The sequence below is a fragment of the Protopterus annectens genome, chromosome 1.part0 (genome assembly GCF_019279795.1).
Source record: "Protopterus annectens isolate FY-2018-M chromosome 1.part0, PAN1.0, whole genome shotgun sequence".
In the NCBI taxonomy this organism is placed as follows: Eukaryota; Metazoa; Chordata; order Ceratodontiformes; family Protopteridae; genus Protopterus; species Protopterus annectens.
The window spans coordinates 1,804,662,072-1,804,680,913 of record NC_056725.1 but is presented as its reverse complement, the minus strand read 5'-3'; the positions used below and the strand labels follow the sequence as shown (position 1 = coordinate 1,804,680,913).

The following is an 18,842-nucleotide window of genomic DNA, read 5'->3' as shown; positions in this document are numbered from 1 at the left end:
TCTGAAAGTGCTTTTAATGTAGTAGCAGTCAGTCTCTGAAAGTGCAAACACACAAAACAATGTTGCAAGTTATGAACTTTTTTTATTTCCTAAACTGTTCAAAAGTGTGTGCTTAAAAGTTTTCTTCCTGATCAGTTGTAAGCATGTAAGGTGCAGAACTAACAAACTGAATATTGCTTATTTCTCAGTGTGCTCACCATTCACTTTACTTTGCTGACTGACAGCCATGTGGAGAAAATGAGCTTTCATTCTGTTACTTCTTCTAGTTCTAAGTGTTGTGTCATGGTTTTGTCATTTAGATACAGATGTCATCAATTGTAGAAAGAGGCAGTCAAACTCTGTATAAAAAATTGTAGTGACATTTTTTCCCTTTGTATACCTTTAGTTAATGTCTACCAGTATTTCTGTTTTAACTACCAGTTACTTTATTTACTTCATCTGATCTGTTTAGTAATCCTGGATACTTTCTTAAAAGAAAATTTAAAGTTCGGCACGTACCTTTGTGAGCCTTCTAGCTCATCTTAAGCTATTTTTTCTCTCCTGAACTGATACTCCTTACATTGTCTGTGCAGCAAGTTTCTAGTAACTAATTGTTAAACTGTAAAATAATAAACAGAGCTCCAAATTTAAATATTTTTATGATGAAAATTATTTTTGCCTGTCCATACTCCTCATATATCTCCTGCAACTACTAGGCAAGCTTGGCAGTGTACAATTAATTTAGCTTTCAGTGTGCAATTAATCAGAGCTGCAAGCTTAGTCTGTTTCTTTTTTCCTGCTGCTGTGTTTTAACCTTTGGTGTATGTGTAATTAATTTAGCTTTCAGTGTGCTGTGTACTGTGCAATTAATTTATCAGACCTGCAAGCTTAGTCTGGTTTTCTTTTTACCTGCCTGCTGTGTGTGTGTGTGTGTGTGTGTGTGTGTGTGTGTGTGTGTGTGTGTGTGTGTAAGTAGAGTTTTAGATGGAAATGTTCTGAATTGGGTAGTTTTATCATTACTGGTTCATGCATTGTTTCATTGCTTACTGGAAAAATGTTCAAACAATAAGTTTAAAACGTGCTCTCTAACAAGTGTGCTGTATTATACAAGGAATATAATTAAAGTCAGGAAGGTGTATCAAAAACATATGTATGTTTCTTGTTTTGTGTACAAGGGGCCAATGATTTGTAAACTAGGTAATCTTTATCCATCACTGGTCAAATGCATTTTCTTTGGATGTGGTGTGTGGGTTTCAATAGCAGAGAAGTTTTAATGCCAATTCTATTTACATTGTGAGACAGTATTGCTTTGTTTTAGCAGCTTTGTTTAGCAGATGTCTTAGTGTTTGTGCATTGTGCTATAAAATGTAAAAAAAATAAAATCCAAATAATCATTGTAGAGTAAAGCAGTATATGCACACATTAGTATTTATGGTAAATGGGGCAAAATAGACAGGTAATGGGGCACAGGAATGGCTACAGGGAGACTCTGGTGCCATATTTTGGTTGTCTGTTCTTCAGTTTGCGTTTGAAAGTTGGTATCCCACAATTCCACTGGAGTGGGCGGAGTTACGTAATTACATATGCAAATTTGATGTTAATCAGCGTACAAATTTGTACCTATTTTTCATGGGCCTTGTCCAGATTTTTGATGTTTCCAGGTTGAGAGGTATGATTCCCATCACTCCAAGAAACCAGCTACATTTATTCCCTCTCATATTGAAATAACTCCTGACTTCAGGAACTATAGAGCCAGTTCCCTCAGGACAGGAAGGAAAAGGCTTCTATTCCCGCCTTTTCCTAGCCCCTAAAAGGAATGGCCCTTGAAGTCCAATCCTGGACTTATCTTATCTAAATCTGTTCCAAAAGGTTCCATCCTTCAGGATGCTCTCCCTGCAAACTTTGCTACCCCTTATTCCACCCAAAGCCTTCATGGTCACTCTGGATTTAAAGGATGCCTACCTGCACATCCCTATCAGACCCTCCCACAGGAGGTTTCTGCAATTCACTGGACATTCTTCACACTTTCAGTTTACAGCCTTGCCCTTTGGCTTGTCTACTGCTCCCAGAGTATTTACAAAGTGCCTGGTCCCAGCCATTGCCTATTGCAGAACCAAGGGACTCAAAATCTATCCTTACCTGGATGACATTCTTATTCTGGCAGAATCAGAATCCACCCTGTAAAACCATCTCAAATTCACAATGATTGTCCTCCACAAGTTGGGCTTCACTATCAACCTCCAGAAATCCTCACTTCTTCCTCAGCAGAACAAAGTTTTCCTAGGTAGCAGGATAAGAACAGACTTGATGAGATCCTTTCTCCCACTGGACAAAGTGCACTCTCTCTCCAGCCATTTTCAAGGCCTAATTACGAAATCCCATCTCTCTGCAAGGCAATTTCTGCAGGTCCTAGGTCTCATGGCAGCAACCATTCCCATGCTTCCATTAGCCAGGATGCACATGAGAAAATTCCAGTGGTATTTGGTCTCAAAGGGTCTATATTAGAACAATGAATATTTAACAGTTTGAATCACTAAAGGTCGACCTTTAGTGATCGAACTGTTAAAACATTGAATGTTCAGAAAAAAAAATAAAAACAAAAAAAAAAAAACAAAATGGTGTAGGCAGGGGGGCAAGCCGCCCTGCACCCCCCACACCCCCTGCTACTTAAATATGCCAACTCTGAGACCACAGTACATTGAAGTAAATGGAAATCTCCCCTTACGGAGATTTATGTTTACTTATTCAAAGTTCGGCAGTTTCTCTATTCTCGTGTCGACAATGTCAGATTTGACATTGTTGGCTTTCGAGATCTAATATAGACCCGGTCTCAAAGCCAACATTCATTAGACAAACTTATTCCCCTTCTGCCCTGCCTAAAAACAGAATTAAAGTGGTGGATTCAGCAAGTTTCACAGAACCAGGGCATCCCACTCCAACTACCCCCATCACTCAAACCATGTACACACATGCATCAGATTTAGGGTGGGGAGCAGAGTTCAAAGTCTTCATGGTACAACAGCATTGGAACCCTGCACTTCAACAACAGCATATAAATGTCAGGGAAATGACAGCAGTATTGCTGGCTCTCAAAGCTTTCCTTCCAGTCTTGCAACCAGGCCTGCTACATATTATGACAGACAAGCACAACTGTTATGTGGTACCTTAACAAGCAAGGAGGGACAAAAGTGTACCAGTTATTTTAGATAACTCTACAAGTCTGGGAAATAGCAACAAAACATAACCTTTACTGCAGGCCTCTTACATCCCCCTCAGGAAAACAAACAAGCAGACTTGCTCAGCAGAACATCCTCCCCTCAGCACGAATGGATGTTGCACAGGGAAACCTTCTTAGACATTGTCCACCAGTGGGGCACACCTCAAGTGGATCTGCTTGCCTCCCCCCAGAACAGACAACCAGATTTTGCTCCAGGGATCTCACTCCACTAGCATGGAGAGTGAATGCCTTCAGCTTCCCATGGAAGGGAATGTTCCTGTACACCCCCCCCCCTTCCCTCTAATACACCAGGTCCTACTGAAGATCAACAAGGACCAACCAAAAATCTTGCTGGTGACTCCCTGTTGGCCAAGGCAACACTGGTTCCCCCTTCTTCACTTCCTAGCCAAGGCCAGTCACCACAAGTTACCCCACAAGGTGGACTTACTCACCCAACAAAAGGGATCTCTCATTCACCCTCAGATGCCTTTACTGCATCTGACCCTTTGGGTGATCAACTTCTGATCCTTTTCAGACAACTGTACTCAGAAGACATGCTCTCAGTCCTGTGGGAGGCCAGGAAACCATCTACCAGAAAAAAACTATTTGTCCAAATGGCATAGATTCGCAAATTGGTGAGCTCATTAAGGAAGGACTAGCATATTCGTCTCTGAAAGTCCACCTTTCTGCCATTTCAGCCTGCCTTTACAGCCACCTCTGCTCTACAGACTGGATGTTAAACTTTTCCTGAGAGGGGTCTCGCATATCAGACCATCAAGGAAACCCATTCCTCCTCCCTGGGACCTCAACTTCGTACTGGAAAAACTAACCCTACCTCCTTTTGAGCCAGCAAGCACAGCTTCCCTGCAGATGTGTACATGGAAAACCATTCTCTTAGTGGCCATCTCCTCCGCAAAAAGTGTGTCTGAACTGCAGGTCCTCATGGCCTGTCCCCCTTACTCCACCTTCCACAAGGACAGGGTGACATTGCGCACTATAACCCTTCCTTCATGCCCAGAGTGCTGAATGAGCTCTTAAACAGTCTATCCATCTACCGACATTCTTTCCCTCTCCATCTAATAACGCAGAGAGGATCCTTCATTCTCTGGATGTGCACAGACAACTACAATTCTACTTAGACTAAACATCTTTCAGAAAGTCTGATCAGCTCTTCATCTCCTTCCACCCCAGGGCTCTGGGTAAGGCAGTCTCCAAACAAACCATTTCCTCTTGGATTAGGAAATCCATTTTCTTCTGCTACTCACCATAGCAAACCATTGCCCCTAGGGGTTAGAGCTTATTCCACTAGAGGAATGACTACCTCTAAAGCCATTCTCAAAGGGCTGGACACAGCCTCCATCATGAAAGCTGCTACATGGTCGACAGTTCACACTTTCACTAAGCAGTACAAGCTAGACCACGTCTCCAGGGCCAGAGCAGGATTTGCCAGGGCAGTCCTACAGGGATTCTTAGAATCCTCTTCCTCTGCCCCCGCCCATCACTCCTCCTAAGCTGTGGTACTCTCCCACAGTATGAATACTGCAGCATAGGAATAGAAGGACATAGAATAGTTGTGTAAAATTTTAGCATAACCATAGATGTCCTTCTTCCATGTTGCAGTATGCCTTCCTTCCCTCCATAACCCCTTCTCCTGTTATGGATGCTTGATCTACACCTATGTATCCTCTCCCTACAGACTATTCTGTTCAGCCATGCAGGTACATTTGCTCTTCTGCTTCTCCTTGTGCTTGTACACACTTATCTGGGCTTCAAGTTCTGAGGTCTGTGCGTGCAGATATCATATTTATAGCCCCTGGTTTGTGGCCCTACGTGTGACTTCCCACACACCTGCAGCAACCAGGCTTAAGCTTTTGTATAGGAGCCAACATCAGATTGCCTGAGGGCTGGAACTCCCACAGTATGAATACTGCAACGTGGAAGCGAAGGACATCTGTGGTTATGGTTAAGATTTTACACAACTATTCTTTTCAGTTCATAGAGATGATGTTATACATACTGAGTGCACCCTTTGGAGCAAAGATGACTAGATTATATAGCAAAGACAAAGCTATATTTGTCCTTTATCTAAAAATTAGATTGACTGACCACAGAGAAGGAATTAGTAAGACGTTTGCCAGGGGAAAGAAGGGAGGGACTAGTTCAGCCTGGGATAATGCAGGACCAGTGCTAAGTCTTATTTAGCTGGTCTTTTAGTAGATTTTTGAAGTTGGAGAGATTAAAGGTAGATCTAATTTGCAGATGGATAGATTTCCATTTTTTAGTGACTGAGTAGAGACTTTTGGCCAGTAGATTTGTGGGGTTTATATATGCTGAGAAGATAAAGTAGTCTATTAGGGTGGTAGGAATGGAGAATAGGACTAAAAGTGTATGTATGGAGGGGGGGGACAGTTGTCAGCTTTGTCAATAATGTTGTGTGAGGAGATAAGCTGTATGCAGTCTAAGTGGTGAGGTAATTCGAGTCATTTCAATGCCTTAAGAGCAAAACAGTGACAGATGTGGCATTGTTTATTGGTTAAAAATTTTGCAACCTCCTTATAGCATGCCCTCCATGTTATTTTTAATTGTAGCCTGAAGGATAATTAGGAATGGTGCACCATATAAGAGAGATGAGAGAAGGCAGGTAGCAGCAATGTACAATATAGTTTATTTTCAGAAAGAGATTTCATGAGGAAAGATTACAACTGTATGCATTAAGTTATAAAAGAAGGAGAGAGAGTTAGAAATCAAGACCGAGTAGTAAGGGTTTGATGTTCTTCATTCCACATTGCTGCAGTCCTAACTATTGGGGGTAGTCCGCTGTCCAGTCGGCCCGAATACCAAAGTATATGGCTGACGTCGGTCAGGGCGCATTAGACTGACGTCAGTACGTCAGGGTACTAATGCGCATGACCGACGTCATATCCTCAGTCTTTTTTGCCGCATGGTCCGATGCAGAAGCAGTTTTGCGAGTGCAGGTTGGCGTTCTGAAATTTTCTGAAGTCGGAGTTTCAGACCGAATCAAAGTTGGCTAAGTACCCCGTTGGGGAACATTTTGGTTTTTCTTGCCTCAGTATTTAACCGGATGTCAGAAAAGTGAATAACTGTATTTCTTGTGGGAAACAGATACCTCATAGGGATTACCATACCTTGTGTATACCTTGTTTAGGGCCTGAGCACGACGTTGTTGGATGCCGCTCTTGTGCTAGATTTAACAAACGCACTATTAAGAGAAGGTTAGACTGTGCCAGGTTAGTGTTTGGGAAGCGTTGCAATTATAAAATGCCGTCGGATGCTCCGTCGCCGCGTCCAAAAAACGCAAGGACAAAACAGCGAAGCCTAGGGTTGATGAACCGGCAGTCCCGGACGTCGGTTCTTTAGAAGGCTCAGTGGAGCCAGAGGTTTTGCCAGGAGTTTCTTTGGAGTCTTAGGGAGAGACTTTACTGTTACAGGATGTGCCTTCTCAGGAGGTAGGCCAGGCTGAGGGGGCTTCTCAGGTAACTGTTCTTCCCTCTCTTCCCAAGGTAGTTAGAGCCTCTCCTTCTGTTTCCAAAACTTCTTTGAGAGGTAGGCCAAGTTTAGCTTCAGTGGGGGCTTCTCCTAGCACTTCAGGTTCTGTGCCTAAGAAACATATGCTTAAAATGGCAGAAGATTTGATTACTATGATTAGAGGTTCTATGCCCCCTCCTGATAAGAGGCCTAGGGTGGAACCTGAGTTTGACAGTTTTGAACAGGGTTCAGAGGCTTCTGAGTCTTCTGCGGAAGACTTGCAGGAGTATCCTCCTTATTCTGATTCTGATGTGGATGATTCCACTCCTACAGCTTCTCCTCCTGAGGATTTCTCATTTTCAGAGACTCTGCATTCCATGAGGGAGCACTTTAAATGGGAAGGCCAAGATTACTCTGATTCCAGGAAAAGGCTTAGGGAATTCTTGTTTTTACCCCAGCATAGGCCCTTAGCTATACCTCCTGTGTTGAATGTGGTGGAAGATGTTTTTGCAGAGGCTTCCCTGAACCCTGATTCTTTGCCTCCTGCTCCTGTTAAACCTGATAGGTACTATAGGGTGCCTGAAGCTCATAAGTATCTTTTAAAGAGTCCTAGGGCAGACCCGAAACTGTTTCTCAGGGACCTAAAGGTGTTAAGGCCTCTGTTGTTAAAAACCCTGTTCCCACTGATAAAGAGGCAAGGGCTTTGGATAGATGGGGAAAGAAAGTGTATACTTCTTCCACTTTAGCCATGAGGGCGTTGAATTGTCAGTTTCACATGCTAAAATATCAAAATTATCTCTTTTCACAATTGAAATCTAAGGTGGATGCTTTGGCGGAAGGTATTGAGTGTAAAGAGTTGCTGGATTTAGTTCATGTGTCTGAACAAGTGGGTAAGCATTCTTTGCAATGTGGTTTTGATGCTGTACAGGCCTCCTCGAGGGTGGCGGCCACTAGTTCTGTTCTTCGCAGGCATGCCTGGTTGAGGGATCAGAATTTAGCTGAGCATGTTAAGACAAGGATTTTGGATGCTCCTTTACAGTCTGATGTGTTGTTTGGTTCGCCTGTGGAAGCAGTTTTAAAGAAAATGGAGGACAAAGCTAAGTCTATGCAAACTGTTAAAGATTTTTTGCAGGTACAGCCACCGAAGTTTAGTAGAAATTGGCCTACTAAGGGATGGACATATCCTGCTTATGATTCCCAGTCTAGGGGTAGGTCTAGACGTGGTAGGGGCAGAGCTCAAGGTTCTTTTAGGCCTAGAACAGGGAGTTCACCTGCTCAGACTTCTGGTGAGGGCAGGGGTCAGTCCTTTCGTAAACAGACCCAATGACCTGCTTTTTCAGCTGCCAGTAGATTCCCGTCTGGCAGCTCCTTTGGGAGGAAGACTGTCTCTTTTCAAAGAAAATTGGGATTTAATTACTCAAGACAGATGGGTGTTGGATATCATTCACCACGGTTACAGGTTTTATTTCCATACATTGCCCCCTTTCAAAGGCATGCTAGACGTTCCTCCTCCACAAAGGAAAGAGGCTCACAAGCAAATTTCTCTGTTACTCCAAATAGGGGCCATTCAGCCAGTCCCTGTATCAGAAAGGGGCCTAGGATTTTATTCTCGCCTGTTCCTAGTACCAAAGAAGGGGAACACGTGGAGACCAATTTTGGATTTATCTATCCTCAACACTTATCTGGACATTCCCAAGTTCAAGATGTTGACGTTACAACAGCTTTTACCTCTGCTGGGCAAAGATCACTGGATGGTAACTTTAGATCTCAAGGAAGCTTACCTTCATGTGCCTATAAGACTAAGTTGCAGGAAGTATCTGCGTTTTCGAGCTGGAAATTCTCATTATCAGTTCTCTGCATTGCCCTTTGGCTTATCTACTGCCCAGAGTATTCACAAAGGTTCTGGCTCCAGTGATAGCTTACTTCAGGCTAAAAGGAATTCAAATCTATCCTTACTTGGACGACTGCCTGATTCTGGCTCAAGAAAAGGAAGACCTTCTACAGCATCTGGAATATGTTATAGCAGTGCTAAGATGCCTAGGGTATTCTGTGAACGAAATAAAGTCCAGTCTAGTACCCTCTCAAGACATGTGCTTTCTGGGTGTGAGACTGAATACAGCAGCCCAGATGGCCTTTTAACCCCGGACAAACAAAAGAGTCTATCCCTTTACTTCCATCAACTATCTCATCAGTCCGTGCTGACTGCAAGGACAGTCCTTCAAGCATTAGGGTTCATGGCATCTTGTATTCTGGTGCTTCCCAATGCCAAACTGCATATGAGGAAGCTGCAATGGTATCTCAAAATGTATGGACACAGCACTGCCAGGATTTGGACACTGTCATTCAAATAATACCTTGCCTTCAAAAAGAATTTTTGTGGTGGGCTCAGGAATGTCACCTAAACAAGGGACTCTCTGTGACCCGGCCAGAGGCGAGTCAGATTTTAACGACAGATGCCTCGGACATTGCTTGGGGAGCTCATCTAAATGGAAAGTGGATACAAGACAAGTGGCCTGCCAGACTACAGCATCTACATATCAACATGAAGGAGATGTTAGCAGTCCAGTTTGCATTAATGGCTTTCAAGGAGTTACTTCTTCCAGGGCAGGTGTTGATTCTAACAGACAACACAACTGTCATGTGGTACATCAACAAACAAGGGGAACACATTCTTATCCTCTATGCAGGCAAGCAATGATTTTATGGGAGACTGCGCTCAGCTTGCAACTAACTCTTCAGGCAAGGTTTCTGCCGGAGCACAGAACTCCTTAGCAGATGTGTTAAGCAGACAAATCATGGATCCCCACGAGTGGAAACTGGATCTTCATGTATTTCAGAAATTGACAGTGTCATGGGGAACTCCAGACATAGATCTGTTCGCTTCTCCACTAAACCACCAGCTGCCAAAGTTTTGCACAAAGGGGTTTCATCACACAGCTTGGAAAGTGGATGCTCTTTCTTTCAGTTGGAAAAATCTTCATGTGTATGCCTTTCCACCTCTGCCTCTTCTTCCAAAGGTGCTCTTAAAGGTCAGACAAGACAAGCCAAGGATGATTTTAATAGCTCCAGATTGGCCTCGGCAACACTGGTACCCACTACTAAGGAGTCTGGTAAGGAAGCCTCCATGGCCTTTACCTTTGATTCCACATCTGTTATCTCAGAAGGACGGTCATCTGCTCAATGTCAAGCTTCACTCTCTTCATCTAACAGCCTGGCATATTCCGTGTTGAAACACAGCAGGTCTCAACTTCCTCAACAAGTTTTAAATGTGATTATGGAAGCTAGAAGACCTAGTACAAGGAAAGTGTACGCAGAAAAATGGAAGAGATTTTTATTTTGGAGTACAGCAAAGAATTTGGAGATTTCTGAGCCTAATTTGAGTGTGGCTCTTCAATATCTTACTGAGTTATTGGACAAAGGTTTGTCCTTCTCTTCCATTAAGATTCATGCTGCAGCAATTTCAGCTCACTATGATTGTGACCCACCATTGTTTTCGCATCCTTTGTTCAAGCAGTTTCTTAGAGGGGCAAAGAATATAAGACCCCCACGTAGAGCTCCTACTCCTGCTTGGGATCTCAATTTTGTGTTGGAAAAACTTACTCTACAACCTTTTGAGCCTGCGGCTACTGCTGAATTGAAATACTTGTCATGGAAGACTGCTTTTCTGTTGGCTATTACTTCTGCAAGAAGGGTGTCTGAGTTGCAGGCCCTTATGGAAGTAGAGCCCTTTTTGATTTTCCATAAGGATAGGGTATCATTACGTACTAATCCTTCCTTTATGCCTAAGGTGGTTTCTAGTGTGGCTTTAAACCAAACTATTCATTTGCCTACTTTTTATGCAGACCCCCAAAATAAAGGGGAAAAGATTTTGCACACTTTAGATGTACACAGGCAATTGCGTTATTATTTAAGCAGGACTAAGGATTTTAGGCAGTCTCAGCAGTTGTTTGTTTCTTTTGCTTTGAGTTCACAGGGCAAGCCTGTGTCAAAACAAACTATTTCTAGGTGGATTGGGTTTTGCATTGCATTTTGTTATTCCCATCATGGCAAGGAGATTCCAGCTGGGATTAGGCCTCATTCCACTAGGGCTACTGCCACTTCAACAGCATTTCTAAGGGGTGGCAACTAAGGATATTTTGGAGGCAGCTACTTGGAGTTCAGTGCATACTTTCTCTAAGCATTATCACCTTCCTCTCTACTCTAAGTCTAGGGCTGGTTTTGCCACAGCTATTTTGCAAGGCATGTTGTCAGCTCCTGCTTCTTTATGATTTGCCAGCCTCCCTTACCTCTGCTTTGGGATTCTACCCAATAGTTAGGACTGCAGCAATGTGGAATGAAGAACATAGTACAGTTTTGTACCTACCATAAATGTAGATGTTCGAGGATCCACATTGCTGCAGTCCAATTTACCCTCCCTCCTTCCCCTCTGTGTTTAGGGGTGGTTGTGTAGGTGAGGTTATATGCTGATAATTTTGTATATATTGTACATATTTTTGGTGCAGGTATATTGGGCCTTGTCTTTTTAGGGTCTTCTGACATCTGGGGCAAGAAAAGACTGAGGATATGGCGTCGGTCATGCGCATTAGTACCCTGACGTACTGACGCCAGTCTAATGCGCCCTGACCGACGTCAGCCATATACTTTGGTATTCGGGCCGACTGGACAGCGGACTACCCCAATAGTTAGGACTGCAGCAATGTGGATCCTCGAACATCTACATTTATGGTAGGTACAAAACTGTACTTTTTCTGCTAACAAGAGAAATGAAAGAAGTGAGAAGGGTGACTGTATTTGTAAGAGAAGACATCACTTAACTTAATATAGAACATAAGCCAGCCAGGGTCTGACTTGGGTGAAGTGGTGCCCCCCACACACACGTCTCCCATGTACCCCCAGTTCCCCCCATCCTGGCATCCCCTCACCATCCTAGAAGCCATGGAAGGTTCTAAATGCCCTGAGGTGCATTTTAGAGTTTTTATTTTAAACATTTTCTTCTAGTGATGGCATGAACAAAAAAATCTTGACTAAGGATTTCAGCTTTGCTTTTTCACAAACCCTAAGTGGTTAAGACTATATTGTAATAACTGTGAAATAAATAATCAAAGTAAGCTGAGGGTCAGGAAGCCACTAGGCCTTCAGATCCCATGGGGTTTAGATGTTCTGAGGTGCATATTAGCGTTTTTTTCTTTTCCCATCTTTTTTATTTAACGATAGTCTGAACAAAAACCACGAGTAAAGAAAGAAATTCAATGTTATACATTTTTTTCCTCTATGTCTCACAAAATAGCACAATAAACTGAGAAGATGCATACTTTTGAGGATGCATAAATCATATCTGGGAATAGCATCTGCCTCCCCACACCTCTTTCCAAAAATATAGTCAGCCTCTGTCCTATGTAGACTTCTGCTGTCAGATTAGGATGAAGGCACAGACTACCTCAGTCATATACTTCAAGTGGCTGCTGTCAAGCATATATATAGCATGTCGCCTCACCCCCACCTCCAAAAGACAGCCTCTTGTTGTATAGCATTCTGATTTCAGACTGGGACAAAATTGAAAGAGGCAAACAATACAGTAGCCTATTTTAATCTGTTGTCACACCTATATAAACAGCATGTCTCCTTATCTCCACAAAATATAGCAACCTGTATGCACATCTGATGTTTGATTGCAAGGAAAGTGAGAACAATAAAGATTCCAGTAAGGTATTCCAGTCTTGTTGTCCCTAAACATTTTACTGGCCATAGACAAACTACAGTAAACTTTGTACACACCTCTGAGGTCTGTAAAGAAAGTTGAGTAGTGAGCAAATCATCCCCAGCCCTCCACATAAGTTTGCAGCAAACTTCAGTGAACACCTCTGATCAGGGCCATTGTTAATTTATGTGGGGTCAGGTCAGATAGGTTCATAGGTTCATACTAGGCTATCTGCCCTGGGGCAATTATAAGCCTAGCCCGATTCTGTATGGCTTGCGCCACCCCTTGATTTGAGTATACTGTGCCCTTTTTAAGGTTTAGTTTACTGTGCCTCTGTCTAATAGTGACATTGAAGTAATCCCTGGGACAAACCTACGATCCCCCATCCACCTATCGAGATTCTTCTTGAAGAGATTCAGTGAGGTGCTCTGCCTCACATGAACTGGAATTCTATTCCAGAGTGAAGGGAGCCTCTGGGTTATGAACCTGTCCCTCCAGCAAGTTTTATTTATTTCTGTGCTGAGGTTCAAGTCCCTCGAGCGTGTGGCTCTAAGGGATTTATATTTACTGAGGTGGAGCATGTCTATTAATTCTGGATTTGACATAGCTTTGTATGTCAGGCACAGATCGCCTCGAAGTAGACGGTATGCAACTGAGTAGAGCTGGAGTTTTTTTAACCAAGCAGCATATGGCATCTGTTTGAGACCCTTGATCCTCTTGGTGAGATACTTTTGGGGTCTTTCTAATTGCTGCAGGTGTCGGGTAAGGTACATCCCAAAAGGGGCATTGTATTCTATGATGGGCCTGATGAGGGATGAATAAAGGGGCACGATTACCTCTCTTGATCTAGATGTGAAACCCTTCGTAATGAGGTGGGCTATGTAGAAGATCTTTCTAACCACTTTGGCAGTGTGGTTTTCAAAGGAGAGATTGCTATCAACTTGGGTCCCCAGGTCCCTAATAACTTTCTCTGTACTTAATGGGTTTCCACCTATGTGGTAATTTGTGGGCACATTGTTTTTGCTAAAGGGTATGACTATACATTTTTTGGCATTTAGCTTTAAACCATGGTGCTGGCACCAGTTATCTGTCTCTGTGAGACCTTTTTGAAGGATGTTTGTGTCAGTTGGAGAGTCGATTATGGCGTCTGTGAACTTGGTGAGCCATAGTCCTCCCACATTTGCCTGTACCTTGGAAAAGTATATACCGAGCAAGAGTGGTCCCAGGACAGAACCTTGTGGGACGCCACTTGTGACTGGTTTCGAGTCTGACATGGCTCCAGCAACTCTCACTCTGTGGGTTCTGTCTTTGAGCCAGTTTGCGACCCATCTTGTGACATAGGGGTTTATATTTAAGCTGGATAGCTTATCTATGATGCCCGAGTGGGGTATTGTGTCAAATGCCTTTGCAAGGTCCAGATAGGCTGTGTGGACTACCTTCCCTTCATCTATGGCTTTGGTGATGGTTTCGAAGAAGTCAACCAGGTTCAAAAGGCAGGATCTGCCCTTGACAAAGCCGAACTGGGTAGGATCTAGTGTTTGTAGGTCCCCGATGTCTTTGTTTATGAGCTCCATGATGATCCTCTCCATAGCCTTGCAGACTAAGCTAGTCAGGCTTATGGGGCGATAGTTTCCAGGGTCCGTAGAGGCTCCACCTTTGTGGAGTGGGACCACTGTTGCTGTAAGCCATTCTGTGGGAGCATATCCTGTAGTGAGGCTGAGATTGTATAGCTGTTTTATTCTCAGGATTAGTTCCTCTTGGAGTTCATGTAGGACGCAACCTGGGATGCCATCTGGTCCCATGGAAGCAGTGTTTTTTGCTTTGGAGAGGGCAGCCTTCACCTGAGCATCAGAGATGTTTGGGAGGCAGCCCTCTGCCGGGATAGATACTTGCTCTTTTGGGGGGGGGGGAGTTTGCACTGAACCTGTCTGCCAGGATATTGGCGATGTCTGTGGGTTCAGTGTATTTTTTTGTCGTTTAGAATCAACTCAGAACACGTCTGGGAGTTGCATCCCAGATTCCTAACATAACTGAAAAAAGCCTTATGTTTGTCTTTGGTGTCCTGTGCAATTTTTCTCTCGAAGCTGGCCTGGGAGGATTTTATGAGGGATCGTAATTTTTTGCTAGTACTGATCAGAGATGCCTTCCCTATTAGGGATTTTGCTCTATCATGTAGTAGCTTCCTCCTTCTGTTGTACAGTTTATTTATGACAGGGGTCCACCAGACTGGATGCCTGCCTTTGGATGATTGGGTCTTGGTTTTGTTTGGGATAGCATGATCCATGCATTCCTGGAGATGTCCGTAGAATGTGTTTATATAGGATTCTGCAGTTTGGGCCATAGTTTCCACTGGCCCTGGGGCCTTGAAGGATTCCACTTCGGTTTTGAGAAGTGAGAAGTTCGCTTTTGAGAAGTTTTTCACTGGTTTTCTGGGCTGGGGGTGGGGTCGGGATGTGGACATCTAGTGAAATTAATTTATGGTCTGATCTTACCAATGAGGGATATACTTCTGGTGTGGAGCATAGAGTCCCCATGTTGGTAATGATCAGGTCTAGTATGTTGTCCCCTCTTGTGGGAGTGGTGACTAGTTGTTCAATAGCATTTGAGTTTATAATTTCCAGGAACCTTTGGGCTAAGGTGCTGGGGCTTGAGTAGTGCTCCCAGTCAATGTTTGGGTAGTTGAAGTCGCCCAATATAATAGTGTTCGGAGAGATCTTCATGTTCTCCAGTGTTTTCAGGAAAGCCGAGTGGGATTCCTGACTTTGAGAGGGTGGTCTGTAGGATGCTATAAACTGAAAAGCAGTCTTGCCCACTGTTAGTTGCACATGATGCCACAACTAAGCCTATGTTAGAATCCATGTACACAGCATGATGTGTGGTGCCTGCCAAGCCCCTAAAACTCTGAAGGTCTGTCTGTTCTGTGATGTAGTTAATCCTTATTTTTGAAAGATAACTTCCTAACTTTTGTAACTGCTACTCAGAATTGTTACATATGTGCCTATCAATACTATATGCATCCACAGACACACACACACACACATCATTTCCCATGACAATCCAGGTCTGTCACAAGATGCACTGACTTTACATATACACACATGCATGCACACACAGTTTCTAATACTGCCTCTGACAAGCCAGGTTTTATCTTACAGACATTGGAGGAATGCTAGTTCATGTGCATCATGCTTTTAGGGTATTTGGGGAAACCAGATCACATAGATAAACCCACCAAGAGAAAGGGAGTGTATGCAGACTCCTTACAGAAAAAGCTACGACCAAGAAGTCAACCAAATGCATGTGACAATGATCAATTACTTTTACACTCATTCTGCTCCTGCAAACCACCAGAGATAGCCATTTATCATGTGCAAAAATTATGCTTGTGATGGAAAGTGAAAAAAAAGCTATAAACAAATTGTTATTCATAAATACAATGCCACACATACACAAGCGATACTAATTTTGAACTGATTTCAGCAAATACAGTACACTATGTGACAATAATCCTGCAATGCCAAGTCAGTGACTATCCCCTATACCCTCATGATCAAACAACTGCAGGGTAAGTCACTTGTATCCACTGCACCCACTGTGTACATCACAGATGTCTGCTATGGTGAAAATAATGATGTATTCCATTTTACTTTACAGAAATCCAGTCTACTCTTGCAAAGCCAAGTTAGTGACTGTTTAAATGGAGTAAACATCAAAAGGATCTATAACATTTATCAACAACTTCAAGTGGCGGCAGTCAAACTTAGCATGTCACCTCATCCCCATCTCCAAAAGACAGCCTCCTGTCATATGGCATTCTGATTCCAACATGCAGTCAGAAATTATAGCCTTGCCTGTGTATACTTCAGACATCTGATTATGATAAAGAATTACTGCTGTCTAATGTATTTCAGCTTTAGTCAACAAAGGCCATAGCTACACATTGTAGTGTTCCAAATTGCTACATGCAAATCAAATTAATCCTACAAAGCTAGAATAATGAGCAAAAGACAGCAGTTAGTCATATTCCTCTACAGACTGCAATGCAGTTATGACTAATGTGTCTGACTCTTATAAAATTAACAAAAAAAAATTAATTGCTCTTAAACTGTAGGAGAAAGTGGAGTTTTCCTGTAATACATATGTCTTTTATTATTCTGTAAAAGGGGGAAAGATGTTGAATGTGCTGAGCCTTTAAGAAAAAACATGTAATTTTTTTGGGGGGATGCATGTCAAGTAGTGTCTCTTTCTACATGTGGTTGTAAGCATCCTGGTGAACATTATAAGTATTGGGTTGGGTTGGCATAATGGTTAAAGTGTTTACCTCACAAACACAAGGGACAGGGTTTGATTTTCACACTTGGTCACTGTCAGGCTATTGGGTAAGCATGCAGTAGTCTGCAGCAGTCTGAATGTTACATATATATGTGCGTGTGTGTGTGTGTGTGTGTGTGTGTGTGTGTGTGTGTGTATATATATATATATATATATATATATATATATATATATATATGTGTGTGTGTGTATATGTAAATATATGTGTGTGTTTGTGTGTATGTATATTAACTTGCTAATAAGCTTCCAAAGTAATAGCTGGGTTTTGTTATATTCAGTAAACCCACGGCATGCTAGAATCGAAAAGAAAGGCTGTACATATTTAAAATATGAACGTTATTGCAAGACTACCTCACTAATATAAATTTACATCACCTTTTTATAGAAGTGGTATCAGTGAGGTAACTATGCATGAATGCATATGTACCTAGCATTATTTATGTTCTAGCATATTAACATATTACTGAATATCACAAGTGTTAAAGATTTCAGGCATTACTTTGTGCAACTTTTTAGGTGTTTGAGGTATTGTGTACTCTGCTTATTGGCTGTTTCCTAACTATCAGTATGATGATATTCTAATGGGATTACAGTATCTTTGAACTGTTCTTAAATCTTTACTTTGTTTGGACTTTGCAGATCTTGTCTTCCTTCACAAGAGAAGACCATACAATGTGTGCTTCTTAATGAATCCTAAGCTTTCCCTTCACATCAGTTCTCCCTAGTTCTATTCCTGATAACTTAACTTGTGGACTCAGTTGAATACAATATTCTTTTGGCAAGCTTCCCAAGCCTAAAAATCGGCATCATTATGCAACATATCTTGCTGTGTTTGCTGTGGCATTTAAGATGGCTCTGTGACTGCAAGTGATCCTTTACATATTTACTCTGGGTTTGTACGCTATGATTCCATTTCAGCATGCTTGATTTCTTGCTAGAAATTATCTCCGGTGTTTTCCTTGTAAGTGGGCACCTTGTGATATTTTCTGCAACAAAAACAGATGTGCAGTGATTAAACAGCTGTAGGAAAAGAAGATGAATTGGCTACTGGTCTCTCTGTTAATTGGTAGCAGCACATAAATGCAGCATCCCTTTCTACATGTAGACAGTAGGTATGTAATACTCGCGTCTCAAAGTAGTAAACAGCAGTTACATTTTCAAAAACTTTTCTGAGGACACCTTGCTTCTGAACCTCAGTTCTGGTAGCTTGCTGAAGCTACAAGGACAAAAAAAACCATCTTTATATTATAAACTATAAGTCATATAAACCAGTTTAAAATTGTATGACAGAAGTGAAGATGAAAATTTAAATACAGAGCTGCTTGCTAAAGGAAGTTCAGCCCACTCGCACATGACAGTAATAGCACAATTGCAAAACCATGTTTTGGGAGGGATGACAAAGGGAAACCTTATAACAGTCATAGCAGTGGCGTTTTTTTTTTATGCTATGCTAATGCATACCCAGCTGTTCGTGAGCAGTACATCTGTGCTAGCACACAAGGAAGCTGAGTGGAAGAAGTGAGTTTCAAATAGGGCTTAACTATATCTCTAGTATGAAGAAGTAAGTTTCATTTGGGACTGGGCTGTAACCAGAGTCACGTTTCAAATCTTCGTAAGTAGTATTTAAGACCTTTTACACTGTTAGTATACTATATAGTAAAACAGCACAATGAAATTAATAGGTTAGTTATTGGTAGGACAGTATACATAAATGCATGTTTTATAAACAAAGTGAAGGAAGACTTGTTCATAGTCAGGGTTACAGATATTAACTGTTGGTGCAATGGTATATATAGATTACTGTGTGTTACTGAGGAAGTTCTACATTTGGATGTTTATTTTTGTTCTTTTGTACCTATCAGACTCCTTTGTCAGGTTAAGTTCTGCTATGCACAAGTGCCTGTTCTGAGGGGTGACCTGAGATCTTTGGTCTTAAGTGATTTTTTCAGGGTTGTACATTATGTATTAACATACAGGTTTTACATATTGTCATTTAAGTGGATAATTAAGATCACTGAGCGTGCTTGTGTTTCAGAATGAGATCACAGCAGAAACACTGTTCTAACATGCACTTAGCAGTCCAACCTGTCTTGGTACTCTCTCGGTGTAAGGTGTCGCTTTTTTACAGAC

General features: G+C 42.2%; 1 protein-coding gene across 8 annotated transcripts in view; it reads left to right on the top strand.

Moving 5' to 3' along the window:
- STX11 (syntaxin 11) overlaps window positions 1-18,842 on the top strand; it is a 1,126,953-nt gene that overhangs the window by 895,676 nt on the left and 212,435 nt on the right. The window contains exon 1 of one of the 8 annotated variants that reach the window (XM_044069669.1): window positions 18,110-18,230. The exons of 5 other annotated variants lie outside the window; for them this stretch is intronic. The gene's annotated coding sequence lies outside the window, so the exon portion shown is untranslated. Of the gene's footprint in view, window positions 1-18,109; window positions 18,325-18,842 lie in introns of those variants that run through there. 2 more of the 8 variants (XM_044069675.1, XM_044069640.1) reach the window with 2 other exon arrangements.